Source organism: Quercus robur, chromosome 4 (genome assembly GCF_932294415.1).
Source record: "Quercus robur chromosome 4, dhQueRobu3.1, whole genome shotgun sequence".
In the NCBI taxonomy this organism is placed as follows: domain Eukaryota; kingdom Viridiplantae; phylum Streptophyta; class Magnoliopsida; order Fagales; family Fagaceae; genus Quercus; species Quercus robur.
In genome coordinates, this window is record NC_065537.1 from 54966122 (window position 1) to 54979439 (window position 13318).

Genomic DNA, 13318 nt, shown 5'->3' on the forward strand with positions numbered 1-13318 from the left:
AAGCCAAATGTAACTTTCAATCCCATAACTCTTCAAAATTTTATATCCCAAACTTCAACTAATTTTATGCATATGAACAGAAAAGCAAGACTATTGTTCAAACAATGAGAAAGCTTAAGTAATAGAGGTGTACTCCATATTTTTAGTAATAATGGTGAAAATTAAGTTTGCATAATACACCCCCTAGGTAATCCAACATATAATGGGACTGACTAAACCGATGTAATTTACCCATCTCTGGCAAGTGGGCAGCAGAGAGGAATGAGTAAGGGATAGGATTAATTCTTAAATTTCTGGACTACAGTAATGACACCTCCAATCGTTCAGCATTTAGTGTGATATGATTAGGGTTGGTGAGCAATCAATGTGAAGGCTTGGGGCTAAAAGTGATTTTGACCATATTCATATGCCATAATGTTACCTTTAGAGCTCATTTGTGAACTTACCTTACCAAGCTATTCTAGTGGTGCCTGTGATCTCAGGTAATCCTACCGTGGCTGTAATGGTGCCTCTCTATTCATCCAACCAAACTTCTTTAGATTGGTGAAATACTCCCTAGAGTGATTAGCTCAATAGTTGTAGTAGACTTTTCAAGGTAAAGCCTCTCAGGTTGCCTAATTAGCTTGGTTCTGAGTTCTACTTTATCCATCCTTGTCCAAAAATCTTCAAGCTAACGCCTTTTCTACAGGATTCCCAATTGTTGAGCCTCTGTCCAATTCTGTTTCGGCTTGGTTCAAATATACCTCCAACAATACACACACATTAAACTTTCCCTTTTATCTTTTGTGATTTTCCCTCTTAGGTGTAAGGATCATAAACTCCATTTTATTAAATTTAATACAAACGTTCAAATCACTATTGCAAACTTTCCTCACTTGTATATCTCTCCTTTTTAATGGATGTATAATAATGTTTCTTAATATATTAATATGCAAACATCTATCAATAAAAACAAAAAACAAAAAACACTATTGTTTCTTAATACATTTTTTATGAAAATGGAACTCGACACTATGAACTTATTATGCACTACCAACAAGCACTTTTCCTAACTTCACCATTTTTATTCCTTGAAAGTTGAATCAATGTTCCTCTTTCTATTACTTGTCTCTATTATTACCCGTTTCAAGTTGTTTCAGGGTTCTTTAAATATATATATATATATATATATATAAAATAATTGTTACTTTTATATAAAATAATGAATTTAATTTAATTTTTTTTTAGAAATCTTAAATAAGGTGAGATTTAAAAAAATATTTATTTATAATCTTATATTCTTATTCACATTTTATATAAGATTTTTAACTTACTATTTACTTATGGAAATCTTGTAAATAAAGAAGAATATAGGATTATTTTTCAAGTAGGAAGTTTCCTTAATCTCTTCACTGCTCAGCACGTGTTTTACTTTTACCATCAGATCTCTTTTTTTCTATTTTCACAACCAAATTTCTTCCTCACAATCTCTCACCAAGGAAGCAATGCCAGGATCTCAAATTAATTCTTTACTCAAATATTCTTTCATACTTTTAGTCTTCATCATTTGACCATGAATTTGAGCCAGGGACGGGTCTCATATGGCGACAGTGGTGGCCCTGGTGTGGCTGTTTCCCATTTAGGTATGCGTTGCCGACAGTTGAGACAGCGACAGGTATGTGATGGATTTCTCTCGCATGTGGCGGCTTGAGCGGTGGCGTGACTGGGTCTACGATGTGTCTCTCTCTCTTTTCTTTTCTTTTTTCCTTCGTTTTCACCTATTGCTTTGCTCCATTTGGTTTCTTTTGCTAGGTTTTGTTTTTGTTTTTGTTTTTTTTCTTTTTTACACTTTTTTTTTAAAGTTACATGGGCTCAGGGCTCTTGACTGGGCTAGTCGACTAGAATTGGGGGGCCGAAGTCTTTTTTTTTTTTTTTTTTTTTTGAAAATTTTACCCACTAATTTTTTTTTTTTTGGGCCTGGGCCCTTTAGGCCCCACCTGGATCCGTCCCTGCTCCAAAATCTGAAATTCTCTTATTTTTTGAGGGTCTTAATGCTGTAAATGTTTTTATTTTACAAAAAATGGGTTTTCAAAAACTCAATTCTATTAGAAATTAGAAATTTTGTTGATTTTTGGAGGGTCAATGCTATAAATTTTTTGTTTTACAAAAGAAAGTTACTACGATAGAATTAGAACTCTATACCACCTTTTTTATTACCCTTAAAACTTTTTTACTAGTAAAGGAAGATCTATTTTCAAAACTTTTAAATGATTACTACTTTGATCCTTACATCACAGCTGTTTAAGATGTGTTTGGATATCGCTTATTGTTGCAAACTGAAAATTGAAAATACTGTAACAAAATAATTTTTAAATGTATAAATAGTGTCGTGAGACCCGGTTTGAAAGTTGTTTTTGCTGGAAAAAGTACTTGTGGGTCCCATGAATAGTACACGGGACCCACTGGAAAACGTGGGACACAATTGAAAAGTGTTTTTCAGCACTATCCAAACATACACTTAATATTGTCTTTTTAGTGATGTATGTATTACTATAGACTTGACCTCCCTAAACCTTTCTGCAAAGTTTGTTTCTTTTGATCATCTACAAATTAAAATAATAATAATAATAATAATAATAATAATAATAATGCTATTTTTTTTTTTTGGAGAAAAATAATGCTACTTAATTGTTAGTTGTTACTAATCGCACGATATTTTTATTTTCACCATACACCTATTTGTTGGTCTCAGTATAACGTTAAAAGCCTTTCTCATGCATTTGACAGCGAGATAATTACATATGAATGCTGACCCTAAAATTCACAATTGGAAAGCTACATCGTGACGAGATTCACGAGAAACTATTATTGTATCGCCTGTACAAGCTTGTAGAAACTAAAGAAATAAGAAATAAAACATTTATGAGTTGCAATGTCTCAAGCCATTTCATAACATCTACCAATGTCAATTTTCCATTCAAGATTGAGGCCTTTTTATTAGTGAAACCAAAAAACTGCAACCGAAAAAGAAAAGAGTATCACAGTTGCTGGGATAAGGCTTTTTGATCCACAAGCAATGTACGTGAATATCGAAGGTGTCTGAATTCTAAGGGGTTTCTTTGACATTTTGAGAAGCATACATCTCACTAACAGAATAGAATAGGGATCAATATATCAGTACGATTGTCACGGATAAAAAGATTATGGAAACCTCAAGTTTATCAACATGTTCGGAAATCTCATAAAGAAAATAGTTATGTATGGTTTGTATTGATCGAATTTGAATATGTTCCACTGTGATAAGGGTGCTCTCGTAAAAAGATTCAAGACATGACACGTAAGAAAAGCTGACGGTCCCTCCAGACTCGTCGGTTTCATACAAGCAGACGGAGATCCATACAAGCAAATGGAGATCCAAAGCAATGGTACCATACTGCTGATGGCCCCACAACATCAGACAAAGCGTCTCCATGAAGCTGAAGGGAGGTCTTTGGGTGACCGACGAGGTGAAGAGGCCGACGGGTCCAACATGGTTTAGCGTGATCTCCACGAATGTCTATGTATGGAAATGTCTTGTGTCCCACGACCAACCCCAATCAAAGGAATTCCTATAAGGAAAGGATCCTACAAAATACGTGTATTAATGACGATCTTTCCTACAAGGAATGACCCTCTCCGCCAAGAAACGAATGTCAGCTCTACACTATTATAAAAACCCCAAAGCCCTCACGAACCAAGGTACGTACAATTTACCCTAGCTCTGGCACTTTAGAGTTGTAAAAGTTATCTGACTTAACCTTCGAAGGGTATTTGACCGGTACTACATCGGTACTCTCAATGAGGTCTTCTTCTTCTTTGTTTCGTAGGTTTTGTCTAAAGCACGTGAGGACTGTGCGACTTACTAATGATTTTTGGCATTATCAGTTGGCGTCGTATGTGGGAAAGATGGCAACAACCTCATTGTAGTAGAATCTGTACTACTACTTCCCAGACAAAGAGTTACTCACTCGATAGCTACCACCAACAACCAAGGAGATGAACCACATACTACTGCCCTTAAAAGATAGTTACAGACTCTCACCACAGCCGTGGAACGCCTCACCAAGCAAAACAACAACTTGGAGGAGCAACTGCACCAAAGGAACGCAGGACCTAATAATCACGGGGATGAGCAAGAAGGTACCAGCGCTGAAAGAAGGGACTAAAAAGGACCCGAAGGAAACAATGCCCCAAGCAGATAAGAGCGACAAGACACCAGCTGTCCATCCATCGCGGAAACGGCACTACCATACATGGTTGCAGGGATGCAAATAATGAAGGAGCGGACTTCATGATGAACGCCCTCAGAAGATGGGTGTCAAGCGACCTCTTCGAGTTGGTCCACTAGACGGACTTGCCTTTTACTGCACCTGTCACTTAATTCCCCCTTCCACCAAAGTTCTGTATGCCGCAGGTAGAAGCCTACAACGGGTCAAAGGATCCCTTAGATCACCTGGAGTCATTCAAAACTCTTATGCACCTGCAAGGCGTGGCTGACGAGATCATGTGTTGAGCTTTCCCAACTACGCTGAAGGGACCCGTAAGGGTATGGTTCAGTAGGTTGACACCTAACTCCATCAGTACCTTTAAGGAACTGAGCACGCAGTTTGCCTTGCACTTTATTGGAGGGCACAGATATAAGAATTTCATTGCATGTCTGATGAGCATCAAGCAATAAAAGGATGAGACATTGAGGTTATACATAACCAACTTCAATAAGGAAGGCCTTTTGATAGACGAAGCTAATGACAAGATATTTGTTGTTGCGTTCATTAACAGATTGCGGAAGGGGAAGTTTTTGTTCTTCTTATACAAAAATGACTCGGAAACCATGTCAGATGTGCTCTATCGAGCCACTAAGTACATGAACGCAAAAGACAAGCTACTAGCTCGAGAGGAGAAGCCTAAGAAGAAAGAAAGGCAAGAAAATGCATAGCAAGATAAGGGGCGAAAGACGACCAAAATCAGAGACCGATAGGAGTATAGGCACTCCAAAACCCCCCACTAGAAGGTTCGCAAACTTCACCCTACTGATTGCCTCGATTGACCAAGTTTTGATGCAGATTAAGGATGATGTGGCCTTGACATGGCTTGGTAAGTTAAAGGTAGATCCTAGTAAGAGGTCCAAGGATAAGTATTGTCATTTTCATCGGGATTATGGTTACAACATGGCCAAATACTATGACTTGAAGTAGCAGATTGAAACTCTCATCAGGCAAGGAAAGCTACAGCGATTCATCAGTAAGGAAATGGCAAACCCACCACAGGAGCAGGCTGCTAGAAGGGATAACGAGTGCCCTAGGCCAACCTTAAGGGACATAAAAGATTGTAGGGGGCACCACAGCTTCTGATTCGTCCAAGAAGGCGCGTAAGACTTACCTAAGGATGGTTCAAAATATCCAACTTTAGGGTTTCGTACCAAAGATGGCATGGGTCTACAACCTCATAATTGGATTTTCGGAGGAAGATGCTTGATGTCTCCACCACCTACACGACGATGCACTCGTTGTTAGTATACGAGTAGAGGATTACAACACTCACCAAGTCCTAGTTGATAATGAAAGCTTTGTTGATATTCTCTACTACCCAACATTCCAACATATAAGGATCGAGAGAGAGTGGCTTGTGCTGACCAATACGCCGCTCGTTAGGTTCAAAAGAACGAAAGTATACCCCCTTGGCGCAGTTACATTGCCCCTGACGGTCTGTGATTACCCTTGCCAAATTACTAAGGATGTTACATTCCTTGTTGTTGACTGCTCGTTTGCATACATTGCTCTACTGGGCCGGCCTACCTTCAACTCGAGGAAGGCCGTGACTTCAACCTATCACCTAATGATCAAATTCCCCACCGTGTACGAAGTGGGAAAGGTATATGGGGACCAAATGGCGACACGCGAATGCTACATCGCAATGTTGGAGATGGACAACCACTTACAGACCATGAACATAGAAGAATAGCGGGTGATTGTAGAGCCCGTTAAAGGGTTGGAAGAGATACTTCATGATAACTCCAAGCCTGAGTGAATGACTAGGATCAGCACCCTTGCCAGTCCAATAGTTCGTCAAGCGCTCACGGCATTCCTAAGAGAAAACTAGGGTGTCTTTGCCTGGAGCCATGAAGACACGTTCAAGATTGACCCCTCAGTTATGGTGCACACGTTGAATGTATCACCCTCCTTTCCCCCTATCCGTCAGAAGAAGCGAGTATTCGCCTAGGAGCGAGACAAGGCTATAGCGGAAGAAGTCTGCAAATTGCAAGATGTATAATTCATTAGGGAGGTGTACTACCTCGATTGGCTGGCTAGTGTAGTAATGGTCAAGAAAGCCAAGGGAAAATGGAGGATGTGTGTAGATTCGATAGCTACTGCCTTTTGCGGGTTGATGTCCTAGTAGATTCGACAGTAAGACACCAGTTATTAAGCTTCATGGATGTTAGGTTCTAAAAGTCTTATGATTTTATGTATTTAGAACTCCAATTTGTATTGTTGGCAAACCATGATCAAAACAATGCTTTAGAAGTGTTTTAGTCTAGCTCAAAATTGTGATTTTATGTAAAGTTGGAATCGAGTTTAAGCAGGAAGCATTGTGCCTTTCAGCCTAGCTCGATTGATCGAAAGATAGGCTCGATCGATCGAAGCTCGGGCAGAATGTTTTTCTGCAGATTCATCCAACTCAGCCCTAAGTATTTTAAAATGTTTTTAGGGTTTCTTATTTGTCCTAAGTATAAAAGGCAAACCCTAGCCACGTTTTAGTGTTGCTCATAATTGCGGTTTGTGTAAATCTTTTGTGAAATCTAGAGGAGTTTTCCTTTACACAAACTTAGGGTTCTCAATGAGAAGATTTATCTACACCTTGATGATCAATTCAGTTGTTTCCATTGAAGTTTAAAAAAAACACAAGCGAGTGTGCTTGTATTTGGTGGTGAATCCAAGAAAGAAGGAGTCTGTGGATTCAGAGCTTGCACGTGGTCGTATCAGTAAGTTCTACTGGTTAGTAGCAATAAGAAGTCAAGCGTGGGAGGTTGTAAGTCTTATTGTATGAATTTCGATTCTTCCAAGATAGTGGATTCAAGTTTACCTTGAGAATAGCTAGGTCAAATCCTCCTCAGGTTTTTACCGATTTGGTTTCTTGGGTGATCATATCTTGTGTTATTTATTTTCCGCTGCTTTGCATGATTTGATCTTGTTATTGTGATAACCTAGGCTTGTTTTAATTGGACTAAGTAACAACTTGGCTAATTACTTAAGTTAAATCAATTGTTTAGAGGGTCTAAAAATTGTCAAGTGGTATCAGAACAGGTAGCTCTTTTGTTGTTGATTCTTTGATCACTGAGCTGATCCTTGACCCCTGTTGTCATGGAGCACGGACACTCTCTAGTTATTCCTCCTCACTTTGATGGGAATAATTATGCTTATTGGAAAGTAAAGATGAAAGCATTCCTGAAATCCATTGATGAGAAGGTGTGGAACTCTGTTGAATATGGATGGGAGAAGCCCACTACTCCTGTTAGTGAGTGTGAAACTTCTAAAAAAGAAGCAGCTTCGTTTAATAACAAGGCTATGAATGCGGTCTTTAACGCTGTTTCTATGGAGGAATTTAAGAGAATCTCTAATGTTGAGATCGCTCATACTGTTTGGAATATCCTCCAGACTGTGCATGAAGGCACAAAGGCTGTCAAAATCAATAAATTGCAGCAATTAACTTCTAAATTTGAAAGCATTAGGATGTTTGATGATGAATCGTTTGATGAATTCTATGCTAAATTGAATGATATTGTTAATTCTGCCTTTCACTTGGGTGAAATCTATGATCAAATTAAAATTGTTAAGAAGATTATTAGATCTTTGACTGAAGACTTTAGACCCAAGGTGACTGCCATTACTGAAAGTAAGGATGTGGACTCCATCCCTGTTGATGAACTTATAGGATCTCTTCAAACCTATGAGTTGGATCTACCCAAGACTACCAAATCTAAATCAATGGCTCTTAAGTCAGTTGATGATGTTGAAGGTGATGGATTTGATGATGAGCTCTCTACTACAGAGATTGCTTACCTTGCTAAGAACTTTAGAAACTTTCTCAGGAATAGTAATAGAAAGGCAACAGACACAAACATTGCTGAACCTAGAAATTTTAGGAAGTATGATCCCACTAAGGTTAACAACAATGATAAACCTAGAGAAAATGTAGGTCAATCTTCCAATAATTCCTTGGGCTCTCAGTGTTTTAGATGTCAAGGGTATGGACACATGAAATCTGAATGTCCTACCTATTTGAAGTCTAAGGGTAAGGCTATGGCTATGGCTGTAACCCTTAGTGATGGTGAAGTTTCTGATAATGAGTTGGATTGTGATGAGGATGGAAACTTCATTGCTTTCACCACTACTGCTGTAGTTGATGAGAGCATATCTGTTGAAGAGAACCCTTCCGATGGGGAACTCTCTGAAGATGCAGATCTTCAAGAGGCCTATAATAAACTTTGCAAAGTTGCTGCAAAGGATGCTATGAATGTTGAACTTGGCCTGAAGAAAATTGAATCTCTTGAGCTTGAAAAGAAGAATTTGCTTGTTAAACTGTTTGATGCTAATGATCTTTTGAACAATGTGAAAATTGAAAACATGCTTTTGATTGATAAAGTTAAATCTTTGGAACTTGATTTATCTGTTACTAGATCTGCTAGTTCTAAACTTGATCAAATGATAAGTATTCAAAAGTCTTCTTCTAACAAAACTGGATTAGGTTATGTTGAAAGCATCTCTGTACCTGCTTCCCATTCCACAAAGTTTGTTCCTTCATCTTCTTCCTCTGAACCTTCCGTGAGTGAGATAGTGAGTGAAACTGTCAAACCCCCTGTGAGTGAAGTTGTCAAACCCATAGAAGTTTCATCATCTAGGAAGATTAGGGTTGATCTGAAAGAGTCTAAATCTAGGAAGCCTACCCTATTTAAGGACAAGACACATGATAAGCATGCTTGGGTTTGTCACTTTTGTGGAAAGTCTAGATATATTCGTCCAAACTGTTACAAGCTGTAAGCTGCTAAGAGAGCAAACAAACCAAAAGTACCTATGCCTCAAGCTCTTGATCCTATGGTACTTATTGGTGATTTGGTAAAGGCTTTAAACCTTTATTCCAATCCTGGAGTTGGTAATCATTCTCATGTGAATAAGAACTCCAATGCTCATGGTGCATCTAAAAGGTTTTGGATGCAAAAGACTCGAACTAACTGAGTCTTTCTGACATGGTCCTTGTGCTTCATTGTTGTACCCTTTGTGACCATTGTTCTTTGGTTTTGTTCTTGTTTTTCTAGGATTTGCATTGCATAATATTCATGCATTTCATTCTAGGCATTTTTTTTTTAAAATAAAAAAAAAAGGAAGAAAAAGGAAGCAAATTTTGTTTTGTACTATTCTTCTTGGTTTTTGAGAACAAGGTTGGTCAATTCATTTTCTCGTAACATGTCTTTTGTACCTTGTTTAGCTTTGATGAACTTATTTATTGCACTTTACTAGTTGAAGCTTTGTAGTTCATGTTGTGTGGGAAAAATGTTTATGGTTTTTGATTATACTGTCTTAATCTTGAAGTCACATGTTTTTAAATGTTTGACTTAAACTTTTAGAGAAAGGTATAAATAACCATCTCACCAATGTTCACTAGCCAATCATGAACATCTTAGTGCATATCATAAGATTTTGTGCACGAAAAAGTGTAGCACATGCACAAAAAGAACATAAGGTAAAGCCTCAGTCTAAATTACTTAATACTTAAAATTGGTGTATACTATTAGGCTTGATGCCAATCTCACATGACTTAAAAATTGGTATGTATATTATGAGGTATAAATATAAGAAACTTACATGATTGCAAGCTTATGATCTAGGAGATGTGGGAGTTATATGATGTAACTCTTTAGGTGATAGTCTCTTTTAAATTCGTTGTGATGAATTTTGTAGACTTTGTGATTAATTGCTATTCACATATCACCTCACATGTATCTCAAGTTTTTACTAGTTGCACACACTACACGAGTTACTCTTTGCTAAACTTTGTACATGTTATTGTGTGTTTATGGTCTGACCAACCAAGTTTTGCAAATACTTTGAATTTTGTGCAAAATTAATTTGTTGCTTGAAAATTTGTGGAGAATGCAAGAAATTTTGTTTTTGGGAATTTGGGCTTAAAATTCTTGTTTTGAAAATCATATCATCACATACTCATGCATTTTTGTTCTTAAATTTCAATGCTTTGAGTCAATTCTAAATGTTTTTCAAAAATTATGTTTTTTCCCTCAAAATTTGGTGAGCCTCTGCCTATTTTGATCGATCCATTCTGTATTTTGATCGATCGAAATTTTTTAAATTTGATAGAGAGAGTCTCTGTCTGTTTCGATCGATCGAAACTAATTTTCGATTGATTGAACTTGTTTCAATTTTTTTAATAGAGTCTCTGTCTGTTTTGATCGATCGAGGCTATTTTTTGAAAGCTCTTAAAGTTTTCTCTCTCTCTGCGTTGGCTAAAGGCTCCACCATCAATTTTTTGTCGTTTTCCTCCACGATTTTTGCAAGGTTTTTGTCCTTGAAGGCTGGTAAGTCTCTTTTGCCCCTCATTTTGCATTTTATTTCATGTTTTCATGCATTCTTGTGACTATTTTCGGCACTTTCAAAATATTGGGGTTTTTGATGATTCGAACCTATTTTGGTGAATTTGATCAATGGGTTTTTGTTCTTTGATCCTATAATGATGATTCTTATAGTTTAATTTGATCAATTTTGTGGTTGAAAATTCTAGGGTTTGAAATTGTTCTGAATTGGGGATTTTTGTCTAATTGGCTTAAATTGATGAAATTGACTTGTTACATTGATGAATTTGGTCATTAATTTGTGATTTCTATCATGTGTGATGATCAATTCGTCAATATTTTCAAATTGATCAAGTGGTTTTTCAAAATTTTGGGATTTTTGTGCTAATACCTCTATGTTCAAGCAAAATTTTGTGAATTTGAACTTGTTGGACTTAATTGCACTGCATTAGAACATGCATCATGTCATTTAACATGTTCATGCATCATATAGATTTTTATTCTATATTCTGTTTTTGTGCTAACTTGCAGTCTGCCCTTGATTTAGTTTTTTTTTTTTTTTTTTTTTTTTTTTTTTTTTTTTTTTTTTTTTTTTTTCTCTGTGTGTTGGTCCTTATCCTAGCACCATGCCTAGGAAAACTAGAGCCTATAGGACAGCTTCCACTTCCTCTGAGTCTCCCACTAGGGTTGAGTTGTTTAGGAATGATAAGTGTAGAGAAGCCTTTGAGACCCTGAACTGTAAGCATAAGATATGGGTTGAGTGAGCTGTGGTTTTAGACGAGCTTGATCCGGCCATTAGGGCCAATTTTGAGTCTCGAGGTTGGTTGCCTCTCTTAGAGATAGATCATCCACCCTTGACCGCCCTGATTAGAGAGTTCTTCTCGAACCTCTCTTACCACGTCTATGATTCCAACACCCTTGTTTGGAGTTGGATACGAGGTGTAGAGTTCACCATTACCCCTCGAGTAGTGGCTGAGGCTCTTGGGGTTCTGGTTGTTCGGGAGCCTGACTATCCCTATGATGAGTCACCCACTTTAGATGTAGTCATGTCATACATCACCGGGTCATCTATTCAGTGGGGTTTTGATCCTCAGATCACGTCCGCTAAGCTTACTGAGACGGCCTATCTCTTCTTTAGGATAGCGTGTCATTCCTTGTGGCCTATTTCTCACCTCCACACCATCCCTTTAGAGCGATGTGTGTTTTTGTATGCTTTTGCTTCTAGAGCATCTATCAATTTTCCTCACTTGTTCCTTCGTTCTTTGAACGAGGTTCATAGGAGTTCTGCCGTAGGGCATGCGTTGATTCATCCTATTTTCATTCATAGGATTTTGCTCTTTTTAGGTTTAGATGGTTTTCCGACGAGTGAGCCTGTGTATGTGATTGCTCCCATAGGTGCCACTTTCCTTCGACAGAAGGTTGCTCACTTGAGAGTTTCTCCTTCTCATCCTAGAGGTGCGTCATCTAGTGGTGTTCCCTCTCCTCCCTCTTTTACAGGTACTGATGCTGCTGGGACATCAGGTGCTGCTGCTGATGCTGATGTTCCACCATCGACTGCTTTGGATGATTCAGACATTCGACGCATGTTGGATCATGTCTTGACCATTCAGGTGGCTCATGGACAGATTTTGGTCGATGTGCTCGATCAGATCCGTGCTTTACATACGGAGTTGCCGCAGTTTAGACCACCTCCCTTTTGGTGATGGATATCTTGTTTGCCTTTTGGTATTCCGTCACAAAAAGGGGGAGTACGTTGTAGAGTTTTTGCTTTCAGGGGGAGTTTTATTTATTTTGGTTGGAGCTTGTAGAGTTTAGATTGTATCTAATTGCTTCACTTTGTACTTTACATTTTTAGCTCTTGCCATATTTTCTTTGATGGGATATTCATGTTAAGGGGAGTTTTTGTTTTTTGTATGTATTGTTGGTACTTTATATGTTTCTTGTTTCAAACTGCTTATTGATTTATATTTATGAGTTATTCATTGATATTTTTCTTTATTTGTGTGTTGTTTGAAATCAAGAAGTATTTTGTTTACTTGTATTGTTTCCACACATGCGATTATGCATTTTATTTAGTATTTCAGGAAATATACAGGTTGATTCAATTGAGCTGCTATTTACACTTGCAACTGATGGATAGTAGTTAGGATTGAATTTGTTTTATGAGCATTATTTTTTAAAGGGCTTTTTACTTTGTAAACTTTGAGCTTCTAATTGTGTTTTGTCACGGATTGCCAAAGGGGGAGTTTGTTAGGTTCTAAAAGTCTTAGGATTTTATGTATTTAGAACTCTAATTTGTATTGTTGGTAAACCATGATCAAAAAAATGTTTTAGAAGTGTTTTAGTCTAGCTCAAAGTTGTGATTTTATGTAAAGTTGGAATCGAGTTAAAGCAGGAAGCATTGTGCCTTTCGGCCTAGCTCGATCGATTGAAGCTCAGGCAGAATGTTTTTCTGCAGATTCGTCTAACTTAGCCCTAAGTGCTTTAAAACATTTTTAGGGTTTCTTATTTGTCCTAAGTATAAAAGGCAAACCCTAGCCACGTTTTAGTGTTGCTCATAATTGCGGTTTGCGTAAATCTCTTGTGAGATCTAGAGGAGCTTTCCTTTACACAAACTTAGGGTTTTCAAGGAGAAGATTTATCTACGCCTTGATGATCAATTTAGTTGTTGTCATTGAAGCTTAAAGAAAACACAAGCGGGTGTGCTTGTATCTGGTGGTG